The sequence below is a fragment of the Theropithecus gelada genome, chromosome 7b, assembly GCF_003255815.1.
Source record: "Theropithecus gelada isolate Dixy chromosome 7b, Tgel_1.0, whole genome shotgun sequence".
Classification (NCBI taxonomy): Eukaryota; Metazoa; Chordata; class Mammalia; order Primates; family Cercopithecidae; genus Theropithecus; species Theropithecus gelada.
This window is the reverse complement of record NC_037675.1, coordinates 75006650-75028658: the sequence shown is the minus strand read 5'-3', so window position 1 is coordinate 75028658 and position 22009 is coordinate 75006650. Positions and strand designations below refer to the sequence as shown.

At 40.8% G+C, this 22009-nt stretch overlaps 1 protein-coding gene across 2 annotated transcripts in view; it reads right to left on the bottom strand.

Moving 5' to 3' along the window:
- DNAL1 (dynein axonemal light chain 1) overlaps nt 1-22009 on the bottom strand; it is a 59204-nt gene that overhangs the window by 6693 nt on the left and 30502 nt on the right. The gene's annotated exons all lie outside the window — the stretch shown is intronic.

Here is a 22009-nt window from a genome sequence, read left to right as displayed (position 1 = left end):
GGAGTTGGAGACCAGCGGTGGTGAGCTGTAATTATGTAACTGCACTCCAGCCTGGGAGGCAGAGTAAGACCCTGTCTCCAAAAAAAAAAAAAAGCCAACAAGTACCAAGCAGAAAAATAAAGTAAGTTCTGTACAGGTTAAAAGCTTTCGAATCACCTGAACCCAGTAGGCGGAGGTTGCAGTGAGCCAAGATCATGCCATTGCACTCCAGCCTGGGCGACAGAGCAAGACTCCATCTCCAAAAAAAAAAAAAAAAGCTTTCTATGTTAAGCATAAAGAAATATTCCTCATATCCCACAATAAAATGTGTAATCACAGTACTGCTAAAAATCTGAACTACTCTAATTGTCGTTTTATATGACCTCCCCCAATTGCTGAACATTGGGGCTACATTGAAAAAAGAATCACGGCCGGGCGCGGTGGCTCAAGCCTGTAATCCCAGCACTTTGGGAGGCCGAGATGGGCGGATCACGAGGTCAGGAGATCGAGACCATCCTGGCTAACACGGTGAAACCCCGTCTCTACTAAAAAATACAAAAAACTAGCCAGGCGAGGTGGCGGGTGCCTGTAGTCCCAGCTACTCAGGAGGCTGAGGCAGGAGAATGGCGTAAACCCGGGAGGGGGAGCTTGCAGTGAGCTGAGATCCGGCCACTGCACTGCAGCCTGGGTGACAGAGCGAGACTCCGTCTCAAAAAAAAAAAAAGAAAAAAGAATCACTGTAGAGGAAACAAAGCACATCTCTGGCTCTCACTGGGCCAAGGGCCACCCATCTGAGCTTTTAGCATTTGAAGCCAGTCTGACCCCAGTTGACTATTCAGTTTTAACTCTTTAGCCATTTACCCTGCACTCCAGCTAACCAGATCAATTCATTGTCTCCCAAACTCATCTTGCACACTTTTACCTCTGGCCTACTGGTTAACAAAGTGCCTTCATTTTTTTTTCCCTTTTCTTTCCTCTTCTCTTCTCTGAAGACTTTCTTTCTTCTTCTTTTTTTTTAATTTATTTTTTTTTTAATTAAAAAAAAATTTTTTTTTAGACAGGGCTTGCTATGTTGCCCAGGCTGGATTTGAACTCCTGGGCTCAAAGGATCTTCATGCTTCAGCCTCCCGAGTAGCTGGATCTACAGGTGCACGCCACAGTGCCCAGGTTAAAGTTCCTTCATTTTGTAATTTCCTCCTCAACTCTCCTCCATCTAACTCTGCATCTAAACTCTCCATCTAAACCCTACCCTTTATTAAGAACAAACCCCAGTGCCTCTCTTCCTCAGTGATGCCTTCCAAGAGGGATATGTTCTTTATGGCAGTGAGCATAGTTTGACCTCTCTGTACACCTCTGAGCATTTGTTTGTGGGACAAGTGAACTTTATACTGACGCACAACATACAAAGCGTACACATTATAATGTACAGATTGATAAAGGTTCATGAAGTGAATACAAGCTAGTTACCAGCACCCAGATTTAAGAAAGAAAAGATTATCAGAACTCCCAAAACTGCCTCAGGCCCCCTGCCAGTCACTACAACCACAAAAGATATATTCTGTCCTAATATCTAACACCCATATCTTATTTTCCTTGTTTTTTGTTTGTTTTTTTAAAGACAAGGTCTTGCTCTGTTACCCAGGCTGGAGTGCAGTGGTGTGATCACAGCTCATTAGTCCCAGACTCAAGCAATCTTCCTGCCTCAGCCTCCCAAATAGGACCACAGGAATGATATAGTATGTACCCCGTGTCTGGCTTCTTTTATTCAACATTATGTTTGTATGATTCATCCATGTAACATAAAACTGTAATTCATTCATTTTTACTGCTGTTTAATATTCCATTGTATGACTATGCCATATTTTATCTATCTATTCTATTGTTCGTGAATATTGTACATTTAAGTAGTTTCTAATTTTTAACTATTAAAATACCGCTACTATGAACATTCTCATGTGTGTCTTTTGGTAAACATTCACACCCTTTTCTTTGGCGTATGTAGTTAGGAGGGAAACTGCTGGGTCACAAGGAATGTACGCGGAGAGCTTTTGTAGATAACGCCAATTTCCCAAAGTGGTTATACCAAGTTACATTACCATCCTACAGGGTATAAGACTGGCTTCACATCCTCACTAGCATTTGGTATTGTCTGTCTTTTTTATTTTAGACTTTTAACATCCCTCAGCTTTAGGCTGGGCAAGGTGGCTCACACCTGTAATTGTAGCACTTAGGGAGGCTGAGATGGGGGGATCACGAGGTCAGGAGTTCAAGACCAGCCTGGCCAACATGGTGAAACCCCGTCTCTACTAAAAATACAAAAATTAGCTGGGCATGGAGGGGGGTGACTATAATCCCAGCTCCTTAGGAGGCTGAGGCAGAGAATTGCTTGAACCTGGGAGGTAGAGGCTGCAGCAAGCTGAGATCACGCCACTGCACCCCAGCCTGGGTGACAGACTGAGGAGACTCCATCTCAAAAATACATAAATAAATAAAGACCCCTAAGTTTTGCTTATGAGCAAAGAGAAACAAAAATAGGCAAGTTTGCAACCAGTACATGGTCCAAAAGGCCACAATGTAGCTTTGTCTATTCAAGTTCTACATTTGTGGATTCCATTCCATTCCATTCTCCATTCCATTCTCCATTCCATTCTCCATTCCATTTCATTCCATTCTCCATTCCTCTCCATTCCATTCCATTCTCCATTGCATTCTCCATTCCACTCCATTCCACTCTCCATTCCATTCTCCATTCCTCTACATTCCATTTCATTCCATTCTCCATTTCATTCTCCATTCCATTCCATTCTCCATTCAATTCCACTCCATTCCATTCCATTCCATTCTCCATTCCATTCCATTCTCCATTCCATTCCCATTCCATTCCATTCCATTCCATTCTCCATTCCATTCCATTCCATTCACCATTCCATTCCATCCATTCCATTCCATTCTCCATTCCATTCCATTTCATTCCATTCTCCATTCCATTCCATTCCATTCCATTCTCCATTCCATTCCATTCCATTTCATTCTCCATTCCATTCCATTCAATTCCATTCCATTCCATTCTTCATTCCACTCCATTCCATTCTCCATTCCTCTCCATTCCATTCCATTCCATTCTCCATTCCATTCTCCATTCCATTCCATTCCATTTTCCATTCCTCTCCATTCCATTCCATTCTCCATTCCATTCTCCATTTCATTCCATTACATTCCATTCCACTCCATTCCATTCTCCATTCCATTCCATGCTCCATTCCATTCCATTCCTCATTCCATTCCATTCCATTCTCCATTCCATTCCATTCCATTATCCATTCCATTCCATTCGATTCCATTCCATTCTCCATTCCATTCCATTCCATTCCATTCTCCATTCCAATCCATTTCATTCCATTCTCCATTCCATTCCATTCCATTCTCCATTCCATTCCATTCAATTCCATTCTTCATTCCACTCCATTCCATTCTCCATTCCATTCCATTCCATTCTCCATTCTCCATTCCATTCCATTCCAATCCATTCCACTCCACTCTCCATTCCATTCACCATTTCATTCCATTCCATTCCACTCTCCATTCCATTCTCCATTCCATTCCATTATTCATTCCATTCCATTCCATTCTCCATTCCATTCCATTCCATTCTCCATTCCATTCTCCATTTCATTCCATTTTTCGATTCCATTCCATTCTCCATTCCATTCCATTCCATTCCATTCCATTCTATTCCATTCTCCATTCCATTCCATTCGCCATTCCATTCCATTCCATTCTCCATTCCATTCCATTTTTCCATTCCATTCCATTCTCCATTCCATTCCATTCCATTCTCCATTCCATTCCATTTCAATCTCCATTCCATTCCATTTAATTCCATTCTCCTCTCCATTCCATTACATTTTGCATTGAATTCTCCATTCCATTCCATTCTCCATTCCATTCTCCATTCCAGTCCATTCCATTCCATTCCATTCTCCATTCCATTCCATTTCATTCCATTCCATTCTCCATTCCATTCCATTCCATTCCATTCTCCATTCCATTCCATTCCATTTCAATCTCCATTCCATTCCATTTCATTCCATTCCATTTTCCATTCCATTCCATTCCATTCCATTTTCCATTCCATTCCATTCCATTCTCCATTCCATTCCATTCTCCATTCCATTCCATTTCATTCTCCATTCCATTCCATTCCATTCTCCATTCCATTCCATTCCATTCCATTCCCGATTCCATTCTCCATTCCATTCCATTTCATTCTCTATTCCATTCCATTCCATTCTCTATTCCATTCTATTCTCCATTCCATTCCATTGACTCTCCATTCCATTCCATTCTCCATTCTTCAATCCATTCCATTCCAATACATTCCATTGCACGCTCCATTCCATTCTCCATTCTATTCAATTCCATTCCACTCTCCATTCCATTCTCCATTCCATTCCATTCTCCATTCCATTCCATTCCATAACATTCCATTCTCCATTCCATTCCATTCTCCATTCCATTCCATTCCATTCCATTCCATTCTCCATTCCATTCTCCATTCCATTCTCCATTCCATTCCATTCCATTCTATTCTCCATTCCATTCCATTCTTCATTCCATTCCTTTCCATTCCATTCCATTCTCCATTCCATTCCATTCCATTTTATTCTCCATTCCATTCCATTCCATTCTCCATTCCATTCTCCATTCCATTCTCCATTCCATTTCATTCTCCATTCCATTCTCCATTCCATTCTCCATTCCATTCCGTTCCATTCCGTTCCATTCCATTCCATTCCATTCCCCATTCCATTCCATTCCATTCCCCATTCCATTCTCCATTCCATTCTCCATTCCATTCTCCATTCCATTCCATTCTCCATTCCATTCCACTCCATTCCATTCTCCATTCCATTCCACTTCATTTCATTCTCCATTCCATTCTCCATTCCATTCTCCATTCCATTCCATTTCAATCTCCATTCCATTCCATTTCATTCCATTCTCCATTCCATNTTCCATTATCCATTCCATTCCATTCCATTCTCCATTCCATTTCATTGCATTCCATTCTCCATTCCATTCTATTCTATTCCATTCCATTCCATTCTCCATTCCATTCGATTCTCCATTCTCCATTCCATTCCATTCCAATCCATTCCATTCCACTCTCCATTCCATTTCCTTCCATTCCACCCTCCATTCCATTCCATAACATTACATTCCATTCTCCATTCCATTCCATTCCATTCCATTCTCCATTCCATTCCATTTCAATCCCCATTCCATTCCATTCCATTTCATTCCATTCTCCATTCCATTCCATTCTCCATTTTATTCCATTCTCCGTTCCATTCTCCATTCCGTTCCATTCCATCCCATTCCATTCTCCTTTCCATTCCATTCCATTCTCCATTCCATTCCATTCCATTCCATTCTCCATTCCATTCCATTCCATTCCCTTCTCCATTCCATTCCATTCCATTCCATTCTCCATTCCATTCCATTCCATTCCATTCTCCATTCCAATCCATTCCATTCCCCATTCCATTCTCCATTCCTCTCCATTCCATTCCATTCCATTCTCCATTCCATTTCATTCCATTCTCCATTCCATTCCATTCTATTGCAATCTCCATTCCAGTCTCCATTCCATTCCATTCTCCATTCCATTCCATTCCATTCTCTATTCCATTCCATTCCATTCTCCATTCCATTCTATTCTATTCCATTCCATTCCATTCTCCATTCCATTTCATTCTCCATTCCATTCCATTCCAATCCATTCCATTCCACTCTCCATTCCATTCACCATTTCGTTCCATTCCATTCCACTCTCCATTCCATTCTCCATTCCATTCCATTCTCCATTCCATTCCATTCCATTTCATTCCATTCCATTCTCCACTGCATTCCATTCCATTCCAATCTCCATTCCATTTGATTCCATTCTACATTCCATTCTCCATTCCTTTCCATTTCATTCCATTCCATTCGATTCCATTCTCCATTCCATTTCGTTCTCCATTCCATTCCATTGCATTCCATTCCATTCCATTCTCCATTCCATTTCATTCCATTCCATTCTCCATTCCATTCCATTCCATTCCATTCCATTCTCCATTACATTTCATTCCATTTCAATCTCCATTCCATTCCATTTCATTCCATTCTCCATTCCATTCCATTTTGCATTCCATTCTCCATTCCATTCCATTCTCCATTCCAGTCTCCATTCCATTCCAATCCATTTTCCATTCCATTCCATTTCATTCCACTCTGCATTCCATTTTCCATTCCATTCTTCACTCCATTCCATTCCATTCCATTCCATTTTCCATTCCATTCCATTTTCCATTCCATTCTCCATTGCATTTCATTCCATTCCATTCTCCATTCCATTCCATTCCATTCCATTGCATTCCATTCCATTCTCCATTCCATTTCATTCTCCATTCTCCATTCCATTCCATTCCAATCCATTCCATTCCATTCTCCATTCCATTCCATTCTCCATTCTCCATTCCATTCCATTCCAATCCATTCCATTTCACTCTCCATTCCATTCCATTCCAATCCATTCCATTCTCCATTCCATTCCATTCCATTCTCCATTCCATTCCATTGCATTCCATTCTCCAATCCATTCTCCATTGCACTCCATTCTATTCCATTCTCCATTCCAGTATCCATTCCATTTCATTCTCCATTCCATTCTATTCCATTCTCTATTCCATTCCATTCCATTCTCCATTCCATTCCCCATTCCTCTCAATTCCATTCCATTCTCATTTCCATTCTCCATTCCTCTCCATTCCATTCCATTCCATTCTCCATTCCATTCTCCATTCCATTTCATTCCATTCCATTCTCCATTCCATTCCATTCCATTCTCCATTCCATTCCATTCCATTCCATTTCAATCTCCATTCCATTCCATTTCATTCCATTCTGCATTCCATTCCATTTTCCATTCCATTCTCCATTCCATTCCATTCTCCATTCCAGTCTCCATTCCATTCCAATCCGTTTTCCCTTCCATTCCACTTCATTCCACTCTCCATTCCATTTTCCATTCCATTCTTCACTCCATTCCATTCCATTCCATTCCATTTTCCATTCCATTCCATTTTCCATTCCATTCTCCATTCCATTTCATTCCATTCCATTCTCCATTCCATTCCATTCCATTCCATTCTCCATTCCATTCCATTGCATTCCATTCCATTCCATTCCATTCTCCATTCCATTTCATTCTCCATTCTCCATTTCATTCCATTCCAATCCATTCCATTCCATTCTCCATTCCATTCCATTCCAATCCATTCCATTCCACTCTCCATTCCATTCACCATTTCATTCCATTCCATTCCACTCTCCATTCCATTCTCCATTCCATTCCATTCTCCATTCCATTCCATTTCATTCCATTCTCCATTCCATTCCATTCCATTCTTCATTCCATTCCATTCTCCATTCTCCATTCCATTCCATTCCAATCCATTCCATTCCACTCTCCATTCCATTCACCATTTCATTCCATTCCATTCCACTCTCCATTCCATTCTCCATTCCATTCCATTCTCCATTCCATTCCATTCTCCATTCCATTCCATTCCATTCCCCATTCCATTCTCCATTCCTCTCCATTCCATTCTCCATTCCATTCTCCATTCCATTCCATTCTATTCCATTCTTCATTCCAGTCTCCATTCCATTCCATTCTCCATTCCATTCCATTCTCTATTCCATTCCATTCCATTCTCCATTCCATTTCATTCTCCATTCTCCATTCCATTCCATTCCAATCCATTCCATTCCATTCTCCATTCCATTCCATTCTGCATTCTCCATTCCATTCCATTCCAATCCATTCCATTTCACTCTCCACTCCATTCCATTCCAATCCATTCCATTCTCCATTCCATTCCATTCCATTCTCCATTCCATTCCATTGCATTCCATTCTCCATTCCATTCTCCATTGCATTCCATTCTATTCCATTCTCCATTCCAGTCTCCATTCCATTTCATTCTCCATTCCATTCTCTATTCCATTCCATTCCATTCTCCATTCCATTCCCCATTCCTCTCAATTCCATTCCATTCTCATTTCCATTCTCCATTCCTCTCCATTCCATTCCACTCCATTCTCCATTCCATTCTCCATTCCATTTCATTCCATTCCATTCTCCTTTCCATTCCATTCCATTCTCCATTCCATTCCATTCTCCCTTCCATTCCATTTCATTCCATTCTCCATTTCATTCCATTTTGCATTCCATTCTCCATTCCATTCCATTCTCCATTCCATTCCATTGCATTCCATTCCATTCCATTCTCCATTCCATTTCATTCCATTCCATTCTCTATTCCATTCCATTCCATTCTCCATTCCATTCCATTCCATTCCATTTCAATCTCCATTCCATTCCATTTCATTCCATTCTCCATTCCATTCCATTCTCCATTCCAGTCTCCATTCCATTCCAATCCATTTTCCATTCCATTCCACTTCATTCCACTCTCCATTCCATTTTCCATTCCATTCTTCACTCCATTCCATTCCATTCCATTTTCCATTCCATTCCATTTTCCATTTCATTCTCCATTCCATTTCATTCCATTCCATTCTCCATTCCATTCCATTCCATTCCATTCTCCATTCCATTCCATTGCATTCCATTCCATTCCATTTCATTCCATTCTCCATTCCATTTCATTCTCCATTCTGAATTCCATTCCATTCCAATCCATTCCATTCCATTCTCCATTCCATTCCATTCCACTCCATTCTCCATTCCATTTCATTCCATTCTCCATTCCATTCCATTCCATTCCCCATTCCATTCTCCATTCCATTCCATTCTCCATTCCATTCCAATCCATTCCATTCCATTCCATTCTCCATTCCATTCCATTCCATTCCATTATCCATTCCATTCCATTCTCCATTCTCCATTCCATTCCAATCCATTCCATTCCATTCTCCATTCCATTCCATTCCATTCTCCATTCCATTCCATTCCATTATCCATTCCCTTCCATTATATTCCATTCCATTCCATTCTCCATTCCATTCCATTCTCCATTCTCCATTCCATTCCATTCCAATCCATTCCATTCCACTCTCCATTCCATTCACCATTTCATTCCATTCCATTCCACTCTCCATTCCATTCTCCATTCCATTCCATTCTCCATTCCATTCCATTCTCCATTCCATTCCATTCCATTCTCTATTCCATTCTCCATTCTATTCCATTCTCCATTCCATTCTCCATTCCATTCTCCATTCCTTTCATTCTCCATTCCATTCTCCAATGCATTCCATTCCATTCCATTCTCCATTCCATTCTCCACTCAATTCTCCATTCCATTCCATTCCATTCCATTCCATTCCATTCCATTCCATTCCATTCTCCATTCCATTCCATTCCATTCCATTCCATTCCATTCTCCATTCCATTTCAAACTCCATTCCATTCCATTTCATTCCATTATCCATTGCATTCCATTTTGCATTCCATTCTCCATTCCATTCCATTCTCCATTCCATTCCGTTCCATTCCATTCCATTCCATTTTCCACTCCATTCCATTTCATTCCATTCTCCTTTCCATTCCATTCCATTCCATTCTCCATTCCATTCCATTCTGCATTCCATTCCATTCTCCATTCCATTCCATTCTCCATTCTCCATTACATTCCATTCCAATCCATTCCATTCCACTGTCCATTCCATTCCATTCCGCTCTCCATTCCATTCTTCTTCATTCCATTCCATTCTCCATTCCATTCCATTCTCCATTCCATTCCATTCCATTTTATTCTCCATTCCATTCTATTCCATTCTCCATTCCATTCTCTATTCTATTCCATTCTCCATTCCATTCTCCATTCCATTCCATTCTCCATTCCATTCTCCATTCCATTCCATTCCATTCTCCATTCTGTTCCATTCTCCATTCTCCATTCCACTCTCCATTCCATTCTCCATTCCATTCCATTCTCCATTCCATTCTATTCTCCATTCCATTCCATTCCATTCCATTCTCCATTCCATTCTGCATTCCATTCCATTTCATTCCTTTCATTTCCATTCTCCATTCCACTCCATTCTCCATTCCATTCCATTCCATTTCATTCTCCATTCCATTCTATTCCATTCTCCATTCCATTCTCTATTCTATTCCATTCTCCATTCCATTCTCCATTCTATTCCATTCTCCATTCCATTCCATTCTCCATTCCATTCCATTCCATTCTCCATTTCATTCCATTCCATTTCATTCCATTCTCCATTCTATTCCATTCTCCATTCCATTCTCCATTGCATTCCATTCTCCATTCCATTCCATTCCATTTCATTCTCCTTTCCATTCTATTCCATTCTCCATTCCATTCTCCATTCCATTCCATTCCATTTCATTCTCCATTCCATTCTATTCAATTCTCCATTCCATTCTCTATTCTATTCCATTCTCCATTCCATTCTCCATTCCATTCCATTCCATTCCATTCTCCATTCCATTCCATTCCATTCCATTTTCCATTCCATTCCATTCTCCATTCCATTCCATTCCACTCTACATTCCATTCTCCATTCCATTCCATTCCATTCTATTCTCCAGTCTATTCTCCATTCCATTCTCCATTCCATTCCATTCCATTCTATTCCATTCCATTCTCCTTTCCATTCCATTCCATTCCATTCTCCATTCTATTCCATTCTCCATTTTCCTTTCCATTCCATTCCATTCCAATCCATTCCATTGCAATGTCCATTCCATTCCATTCCAATCCATTCCATTCTCCATTCCATTCCATTCTCCATTGCATTCCATTCTCCATTCCATTCCATTCTCCATTCCATTCTCCAATCCATTCCATTCGATTCCATTTTGCATTCCATTCCATTCCATTCTATTCTCTATTCCATTCCATTCTCCATTCCATTCCATTCCATTGATTTCTCCATTCCATTCCATTCCATTCCATTCTCCATTCCATTCGATTCCATTTTCCATTCCATTTCATTCCATTCTATTCTCCATTCCATTCTCCATACCATTCCATTGCATTCTCCATTCCATTCCATTCTCCAATCCATTCCATTCCATTCCATTCCATTCCATTTCCCTCTCCATTCCATTCCATTTCATTCCATTCTCCATTCCATTTTCCATCCATTCCATTCCATTCTCCATTCTATTCCATTCCATTTCAATCTCCATTCCATTCCATTCTTCATTCCATTCCTTTTTCCATTCCATTCCATTCTCCATTGTATTCTCCATTCCATTCCATTCTCCATTCCATTCCATTCCATTCCATTCTACATTCAATTCCATTCCATTCCATTCTCCATTCCATTCTCCATTCCATTCTCCATTCCATTCTATTCTCCATTCCAATCCATTCCATTCCATTCTCCATTCCATTCCATTCCACTCTCCATTCCATTCCATTCTCCATTCCATTCCATTCCATTCCACTCTCCATTGCATTCCATTCTCCATTCCATTCTATTCCAGTCCATTCAATTCCAATCTCCTTTCCATTCCATTCCAATCCATTCCATTCTCCATTCCATTCCATTCCATTCTATTCCAATCTCCATTGCATTCCATTCTCCATTCCATTCTCCATTCCATTCCATTCTCCATTCCATTCCATTCCATTCCATTCTCCATTCCATTCCAATCCATTCCATTCCATTCCATTATCCCTTCCATTCCATTCCATTCCATTGCATTCCATTCTATTCTTCATTCTCCATTCCATTCCATTCCAATCCATTCCATTCTCCATTCCATTCCATTCTGCATTCCATTCCATTCTCCATTCCATTCCATTCTCCATTCACCATTCCATTCAATTCCATTCACCATTCCATTCCATTCCATTCTCCATTCCATTCCATTCCATTCCAATCCATTCCATTCCCCTCTCCATTCCATTCCAATCCATTCCATTCCACTCTCCATTCCATTCCATTCCAATCCATTCCATTCTCCATTGCATTCCATTCTCCATTCCATTCTCCATTCCATTCCATTGTCAATTCCATTCCATTCGATTCCATTCCATTCTCCATTCCATTCCATTCCATTCTCCATTCCATTCCATTCCACTCTCCATTCCATTCTCCATTCCATTCCATTCCATTCTCCATTCCATTCCAATGCATTCCATTCCATTCCATTATCCCTTCCATTCCATTCCATTCCATTCTATTTCATTCTATTCTCCATTCCATTTCATTCCATTCCATTCTCCATTCCATTCCATTCCATTCTCTATTCCATTCCATTCTCCATTCCATTCCATTCCATTCTCCATTCCATTCCATTCTCCATTCCATTCCATTCTATTCTTCATTCTCCATTCCATTCCAATCCATTCCATTCCACTCTCCATTCCATTCCATTCCAATCCATTCAATTGTCCATTCCATTCCATTTCATTCCATTCTCCATTCCATTCTCCATTCTCCATTCCATTCCACTCTCCACTCTCCATTCCATTCCATTCCATTCTCAATTCCATTCCAATCCATTCCATTCCATTCTCCATTCCATTCCATTCCATTCCATTCTCCATTCCATTCTAATCCATTCCATTCCATTCCATTCTACATTCCATTCCATCCCATTCTCCATTCCATTCCATTCCATTCCATTCCATTCTCCATTCCATTCCATTCCATTCTCCATTCCATTCTGCATTCCATTCCATTTCATTCCTTTCATTTCCATTCTCCATTCCACTCCATTCTCCATTCCATTCCATTCCCCATTATCCATTCCATTCCATTTCATTCCATTCCATTCCATTCCATTCCATTCTGCATTCTATTCCATTCTCCATTCCATTCTGCATTCCATTCCATTCCATTCCATTCTCCATTCCATTCCATTCCATTCCATTCTCCATTCGATTCCATTCTCCATTCCATTCCATTTTCCATTTCCATTCCATTCCATTCCACTCTCCATTCCATTCCAATCCATTCCATTCTCCATTCCATTCCATTCTCCATTCCATTCCATTCTCCATTCCATTCCATTCCATTCTCCATTCCATTCCATTCCAATCCATTTCATTCCATTCTCCATTCCATTTCATTCTCCATTCTCCATTCCATTCCATTCCATTCCAATCCATTCCATTCTCCATTCCATTCCATTTTCCATTCCATTCCATTCTCCATTCCATTCTCCATTCCATTCCATTCCATTCTCCATTCCATTCCATTCCATTCTCCATTCCATTCCATTCCATTCCATTCTCCATTCCATTCCATTCTGCATTCCATTCCATTCTCCATTCCATTCCATTCTCCATTCTCCATTACATTCCATTCCAATCCATTCCATTCCACTGTCCATTCCATTCCATACCACTCTCCATTCCATTCTCCATTCCATTCCATTCTCCATTCCATTCCATTTCATTCTCCATTCCATTCTATTCCATTCTCCATTCCATTCTCCATTCCATTCCATTCTCCATTTCATTCCATTCTCCATTCCATTCCATTCCATTCCATTCTCCCTTCCATTCCATTCTCCATTCCATTCCATTCCATTCTCCATTCTGTTCCATTCTCCATTCTGCATTACATTCCATTCCAATCCATTCCATTCCCCTCTCCATTCCATTCTCCATTCCATTCCATTCTCCATTCCATTCCATTCTCCATTCCATTCCATTCCATTCTCCATTCCATTCTCCATTCCTTTCCATTCCATTCTCCATTCCGTTCCATTCTCCATTCTCCATTACATTCCATTCCAATCCATTCCATTCCACTCTCCATTCCATTCTCCATTCCATTCCATTTTCCATTCCATTCCATTCCATTCTCCATTCCATTCTGCATTCCATTCCATTTCATTCCTTTCATTTCCACTCTCCATTCCACTCCATTCTCCATTCCATTCCATTCCATTCCATTTCATTCTCCATTCCATTCTATTCCATTCTCCATTCCATTCTCTATTCTATTCCATTCTCCATTCCATTCTCCATTCTATTCCATTCTCCATTCCATTCTCCATTCCATTGCATTCTCCATTCCATTCCATTCCATTCTCCATTTCATTCCATTCCATTTCATTCCATTCTCCATTCTATTCCATTCTCCATTCCATTCTCCATTCTATTCCATTCTCCATTCCATTCTCCATTCTATTCCATTCTCCATTGCATTCCATTCTCCATTCCATTCCATTCCATTACATTCTCTTTCCATTCTATTCCATTCTCCATTCCATTCTCCATTCCATTCCATTTCATTCTCCATTCCATTCTATTCCATTCTCCATTCCATTCTCTATTCTATTCCATTCTCCATTCCATTCCATTCCATTCTCCATTCCATTCCATTCTCCATTCCATTCCATTCCATTCTCTATTCCATTCCATTCTCCATTCCATTCCATTCCATTCTATTCTCCATTCCATTCTCTATTCCATTCCATTCCATTCCATTCCATTTCATTCTCCATTCCATTCTATTCCATTCTCCATTCCATTCTCTATTCTATTCCATTCTCCATTTTCCTTTCCATTCCATTCCATTCCAATCCATTCCATTGCAATGTCCATTCCATTCCATTCCAATCCATTCCATTCTCCATTCCATTCCATTCTCCATTGCNCCACTCTCCATTCCATTCCATTCCATTCCATTCCATTCCATTCTCCATTCCATTCCAATCCATTCCATTGCATTCCATTATCCCTTCCATTCCATTCCATTGCATTCCATTCCATTCCATTTCATTCCATTCTCCATTCCATTCCATCCCATTCTCCATTCCATTCCATTCCATTCCATTCCAATCCATTCCATTCTCCATTCCATTCCATTCTGCATTCCATTCCATTCTCCATTCCATTCCATTCTCCATTCTCCATTCCATTCAATTCCATTCACCATTCCATTCCATTCTCCATTCCATTCCATTCCAATCCATTCCATTCCCCTCTCCATTCCATTCCAATCCATTCCATTCCACTCTCCATTCCATTCCATTCCAATCCATTCCATTCTCCATTGCATTCCATTCTCCATTCCATTCCATTCGATTCCATTCCATTCTCCATTCCATTCCATTCCATTCTCCATTCCATTCCATTCCACTCTCCATTCCATTCCGCATTCCATTCCATTCCATTCTCCATTCCATTCCAATGCATTCCATTCCATTCCATTATCCCTTCCATTCCATTCCATTCCATTCCATTCCATTTCATTCTATTCTCCATTCCATTTCATTCCATTCCATTCTCCATTCCATTCCATTCCATTCTCTATTCCATTCCATTCTCCATTCCATTCCATTCCATTCTCCATTCCATTCCATTCTCCATTCCATTCCATTCTATTCTTCATTCTCCATTCCATTCCATTCCAATCCATTCCATTCCACTCTCCATTCCATTCCATTCCAATCCATTCAATTGTCCATTCCATTCCATTCTCCATTCCATTCCATTCCATTACAATCCATGCCATTCCACTCTCCATTCCATTCCATTCCAATCCATTCCATTCCACTCTCCATTCCATTCCATTCCAATCCATTCAATTGTCCATTCCATTCCATTCTCCATTCCATTCCATTCCATTACAATCCATGCCATTCCACTCTCCATTCCATTCCATTTCATTCCATTCTGCATTCCATTCTCCATTCTCCATTCCATTCCACTCTCCACTCTCCATTCCATTCCATTCCATTCTCAATTCCATTCCAATCCATTCCATTGCATTCCATTCTCCATTCCATTCCATTCCATTCCATTCTCCATTCCATTCCAATCCATTCCATTCCCTTCCATTCTCCATTCCATTCCATTCCATTCCACTCCATTCCATTTCATTCCATTCTCCATTCCATTCCATTCCATTCCATTCCATTCTCCATTCCATTCCATTCCATTCTCCATTCCATTCCATTCTCCATTCCAATCCATTCCATTCTCCATTGCATTCCATTCCATTCCATTCTCCATTGCATTCCATTCTCCATTCCATTCTCCATTGCATTCCATTCCATTCCATTCTCCATTCCATTCCATTCCATTGTCCATTCCATTCCATTCCATTCATCCATTCCATTCCATTCCATTCCATTCTCCATTCTCCATTCCATTCCATTCCATTCTCCATTCCATTCCATTCCATTCCAATCCATTTCATTCCATTCTCCATTCCATTCTCCATTCTCCATTCCATTCCATTCCATTGTCCATTCCATTCCATTCCATTCATCCATTCCATTCCATTCCATTCCATTCCATTCTGCATTCCATTCCATTCCATTCCATTCCATTCTGCATTCCATTCCATTCCATTCCATTCTCCATTCCATTCCATTCCATTCCATTCTCCATTCCATTCCATTCTCCATTCCATTCCATTCTCCATTCTCCATTCCATTCCATTCCATTCTCCATTCCATTCCATTCCATTCCAATCCATTTCATTCCATTCTCCATTCCATTCTCCATTCTCCATTCCATTTTATTCTCCATTCTGCATTCCATTCCATTCCAATCCATTCCATTCCACTCTCCATTCCATTCTCCATTCCATTCCATTCCATTCTCCATTCCATTCCATTCCATTCTCCATTCCATTCCATTCTCCATTCCATTCCATTCTCCATTCCATTGCATTCTATTCTCCATTCCGTTCCATTCAATTCAATTCCATTCTCCATTCCATTCTCCATTCCTCTCCATTCCATTCTCTATTCCATTCCATTCCATTCTCCATTCCATTCCATTCCATTCTCCATTCCATTCCATTCTCCATTCCATTCTCCATTCCTCTCCATTTCATTCTCCATTTCATTCCATTCCATTCCATTCTCCATTCCATTCCATTCCATTTCAATACCCATTCCATTCCATTTCATTCCATTCTCCATTCCATTCCATTCTCCATTCCATTGCATTCTATTCTCCATTCCATTCCATTCAATTCAATTCCATTCTCCATTCCATTCTCCATTCCTCTCCATTCCATTCTCCATTCCATTCTCTATTCCATTCCATTCCATTCTCCATTCCATTCCATTCCATTCTCCATTCCATTCCATTCTCCATTCCATTCTCCATTCCTCTCCATTTCATTCTCCATTTCATTCCATTCCATTCCATTCTCCATTCCATTCCATTCCATTCCATTTCAATACCCATTCCATTCCATTTCATTCCATTCTCCATTCCATTCCATTCTCCATTCCATTCCATTCTATTCTCCATTCCGTTCCATTCAATTCCATTCCATTCTCCATTCCATTCTCCATTCCTCTCCATTCCATTCTCGATTCCATTCTCCATTCCATTCCATTCTCCATTGCATTCTCCATTCCTCTCCATTCCATTCTCCATTCCATTCCATTCCATTCCATTCTCCATTCCATTCCATCATTCCATTCTCCATTCCATTCCATTCCATTCCAATCCATTCCATTCCACTCTCCATTCCATTCTCCATTGCATTCCATTTTCCATTCCATTCCATTCCATTCGATTCCATTCCATTCTCCATTCCATTCCATTCTCCATTCCATTCCATTCCATTCCATTTCAATCCCCATTCCATTCCATTCTCCATTCCTTTCCATTCTCCATTCTCCATTCCATTCCATTCCAATCCATTCCATTCCAGTCTCCATTCCATTCCGTTCCAATCCATTCCATTCTCCATTCCATTCCATTCTCCATTGCATTCCATTCTCCATTCCATTCCATTCTCCATTGCATTCCATTTTCCATTCCATTTTCCCTTCCATTCCATTCTCCATTCCATTCTCCATTCCATTCCATTCGATTCCATTCTCCATTCCATTCCCCATTCCATTCTCCATTCCATTCCATTCTCCATTCCATTGCATTCCATTCTCCATTCCATTCCATTCCATTCCATTCTACATTCCATTCCATTCCATTGCATTCCACTCTCCATTCCATTCTCCGTTCCATTCCATTCCATTCCATTCTCCATTCCATTCCAATCCATTCCATTCCATTCCATTATCCATTCCATTCCATTCCATTTCATTCCATTCTCCATTCCATTCCATTCCATTCTCCATTCCATTCCATTCTCCAACCATTGCATTCTCCATTCTCCATTCCATTTCATTCCAATCTATTCCATTCCACTCTCCATTCCAATCCATTCCATTCTCCATTCCATTCCATTCTCCATTCCTTTCCATTCTCCATTCCATTCCATTCTCAATTCCATTCCATTCCATTCTCCATTCCATTCCATTCCATTCCAATCCATTCCATTCCACTCTCCATTCCATTCCATTTCATTCCATTCTCCGTTCCATTCTCCATTCTCCATTCCATTCCATTCTCCATTCTCCATTCCATTCTATTCCATTCCATTCCATTCCATTCTCAATTCCATTCCAATCCATTCCATTCCACTCTCCATTCCGTTCTCCATTCCATTCCATTTTCCCTTCCATTCCATTCCATTCCATTCTCCATTCCATTCCATTCTCCATTCTATTCTCCATTCCATTCCATTCCATTCCATTCCATTCTCCATTCCATTCCATTCCATTTCAATCCCCATTCCATTCCATTTCATTCCATTCTCCATTCCATTCCATTCCATTCTATTCTCCATTCCGTTCCATTAAATTCCATTCCATTCTCCATTCCATTCTCCATTCCTCTCCATTCCATTCTCCATTCCATTCTCCATTCCATTCCATTGCATTCTCCATTCCATTCCATTCCATTGTCCATTGCATTCCATTCTCCTTTCCATTCTCCATTCCTCTCCATTCCATTCTCCNTCCATTCTCCATTCCTCTCCATTCCATTCTCCATTCCATTCTCCATTCCTCTCCATTCCATTCTCCATTCCATTCTCCATTCCATTCTCCATTCCATTCCATTCCATTCTCCATCCATTCTCCATTGCTCTCCATTCCATTCCATTCTCCATCCATTCTCCATTCCATTCCATTCCATTCTCCATTCCATTCTCCATTCCTCTCCATTCCATTCTCCATTCCTCTCCATTCCATTCCATTCCATTCTCCATTCCATTCCATTCTCCATTCCATTCCATTCCATTCCATTCTCCATTCCATTCCATTCCATTCTCAATTCCATTCCATTCCATTCCATTCTCCATTCCATTCCATTCCATTCCATTGTCCATTCCTCTCCATTCCATTCCATTCCATTCTCCATTCCATTCCATTCCATTCCATTCTCCATCGCATTCCATTCTCCATTGCATTACATTCCATTCTCCATTCCATTCTCCATTCCTCTCCATTCCATTCCATTCTCCATTCCATTCCATTCTCCATTCTCCATTCCATTCCATTCTCCATTCCATTCCATTCTCCATTCCATTCCATTCTCCATTCCATTCCATTGCATTCTCCATTCCACTCCATTGCATTCGCCATTCCATTCCATTCTCCATTCCATTCCATTCTGCATTCCATTCCATTCCATTCTCCATTCCATTCCATTGCATTCCCCATTCCATTCCATTCCATTCTCCATTCCATTCCATTCCATTCTCCATTCCATTCCATTCCATTGTCCATTGCATTCCATTCTATTCCATTCCATTCCCTTCCTTGTTGCCCAGGCTGGAGTGCAGTGGTGTGATCTCAGCTCACCACCTCTGCCTCCCGGGTTCAAGCAATTCTTCTGCCTCAGCCTCCTGAATAGCTGGGATTACAGGCATGTGCCACCACAGCTGGCTAATTTTATATTTTTAGTAGAGATGGGGTTTCTCCATGTTGGTCAGGCTGGTCTCGAACTGCCGACCTCAGGTGATCTGCCCGCCTCGGCCTCTCAAAGTGATGGGATTACAGGTGTGAGTCACTGTGCCCAGCCTCTCTTTCTTTTCTTTTCTTTTCTTTCTTTCTTTTTTTTTTTTTTTTTTTTTGAGACGGAGTCTCGCTCTGCCGCCCGGGCTGGAGTGCAGTGGCCGGATCTCAGCTCACTGCAAGCTCCGCCTCCCGGGTTCCCGCCATTCTCCTGCCTCAGCCTCCCGAGTAGCTGGGACTACAGGCGCCCGCCACCTCGCCAGGCTAGTTTTTTGTATTTTTTTAAGTAGAGACGGGGTTTCACCATGTTAGCCAGGATGGTCTCTATCTCCTGACCTCGTGATCCGCCCGCCTCGGCCTCCCAGAGTGCTGGGATTACAGGCTTGAGCCACTGCGCCCGGCCTTTTCTTTCTTTCTTTCCTTTCTTTCTTTTCTTTTCTTTTCTTTTCTTTTCTTTTCTCTTTTCTTTTCTTTTCTTTCTTTCTTTCTTTCTTCTTTCTTTCTTTCTTTCTCTCTCTTTCTTTTCTTTCTTTCTTTCCCTCTCTTTCTCTTTCTCTCTCTCTTTCTTTCCTTCCTTTCATTCCTTTCTTTTCATTCCTTTCCTCCCTTTCTCCCCTCCCTCCCTCCCTCTCTCTCTTTCTTTCTTTCCCAGAGTCTTGTTCTGTCACCCAGGTTAGAGTACAGTGGCACAATCTCAGCTCACTGCAACCTCCGCCTCCCAGGTTCCAGTGATTCTCCTGCCTCAATCTCCCAAGTAGCTGGGATTATAGGCGCCCGCGACCACGTCCAGCTAATTTTTGTATTTTTAGTAGAGACGGGGTTTCACCATATTGGCCAGGCTGGTCTTGAACTCCTGACCTCAAGTGATCCTCCCACCTCGGCTTCCCAAAGTGCTAGGATTACAGGTGTCAGCCACCACACCCAGTTAATAACATATATTTTGAATACTTACTTTATGTTAAGCACAGCGTTTAGCATAGATTATCTCCATGTGTTCAGTGTTTCACATAGATTATTTCATTTAATCCTCATAATAATACTCTGATATATGTTCTAAAATGATTACTAATGGTACTATTATCATCTCCACTTTTTAGATTACAAATAAACAAGGTTTGGTGAGATTAATTAATTAGCACAATTTCACAAACTATTAAGTGGAGGAGATGGGACCTGACTCAGTTAATCAGGGTTATCTACTGATGCTGACACTGATCTTAGATATTGGGAAACCAAGACTGGGGATGAGGGGAGAGACAGTGAGAGAGAACACCACAATTTTGATCCAATTGTAAAAAAGCAACTGCTTACCATGTATTTCTGATTATTCTGTATAATCAGAATAATTTTTGATTCTGACCAAAATTTGTGACCTTTGTGTCACCTTTCTGACTTGAGGACAAGCCTAGCTTTCTTTCTTTTTTTAACTTGCTTAAGTGAACTAGAAGTTTATTTTTCTTTTACATAAAAGTACAAGTAGATAGTAGATAGACATGGAACTTGATGTTGTCTGGAAGTCAGGATCCGTCTCCCTCTTTTTTTTTTTTTTTTTTTTTTTGAGATGGAGTTTCGCTCTTGTTGCCCAGGCTGGAGTGTAGTGGCACAATCATGGCTCACCAGAACCTCCGCCTCCCGGATTCAAGCGATTCTCCTGCCTCAGCCTCCCTAGTAGATGGGGTTACAGGCACACACCACCACACCCGGTTAATTTTGTATTTTTAGTAGAGATGGGTTTCTCCATGTTGGTCAGGCGGGTGTAACTCCCAACCTCAGATGATCCGCCCACCTTGGCCTCCCACAGTGCTGGGATTACAGGTGTGAGCCACTGCACCTGGCCAGGATCCTTCTCTCTTACTGCTTTCATGGGTGACCTCTTTGTGATAGAGGGAAGAGTGAGAAAAGGAGGTGGCTCAGCACCAAACCCTGAATAATTCCAGCTTTAATCCAACATAACAGAAGGAAATTTATATCAGGAAAAAATAAATATACAATTAAAAAAATAAATACAGGGTTTGTCTCGCTATATTATGAAGGCTGATCTCAAACTCCTGACCTCAAGCAATCTTCCTGCCTCATTGAATAGCTTGGGACTGCAGAAACGTGCCACTGTGACTGGCCCCACATAGATTTATAAGGCCTAGGCCTAGCTTTCTTTCTTTCTTTTTTCTTTTTCTTTTTTTTTGAGATGGA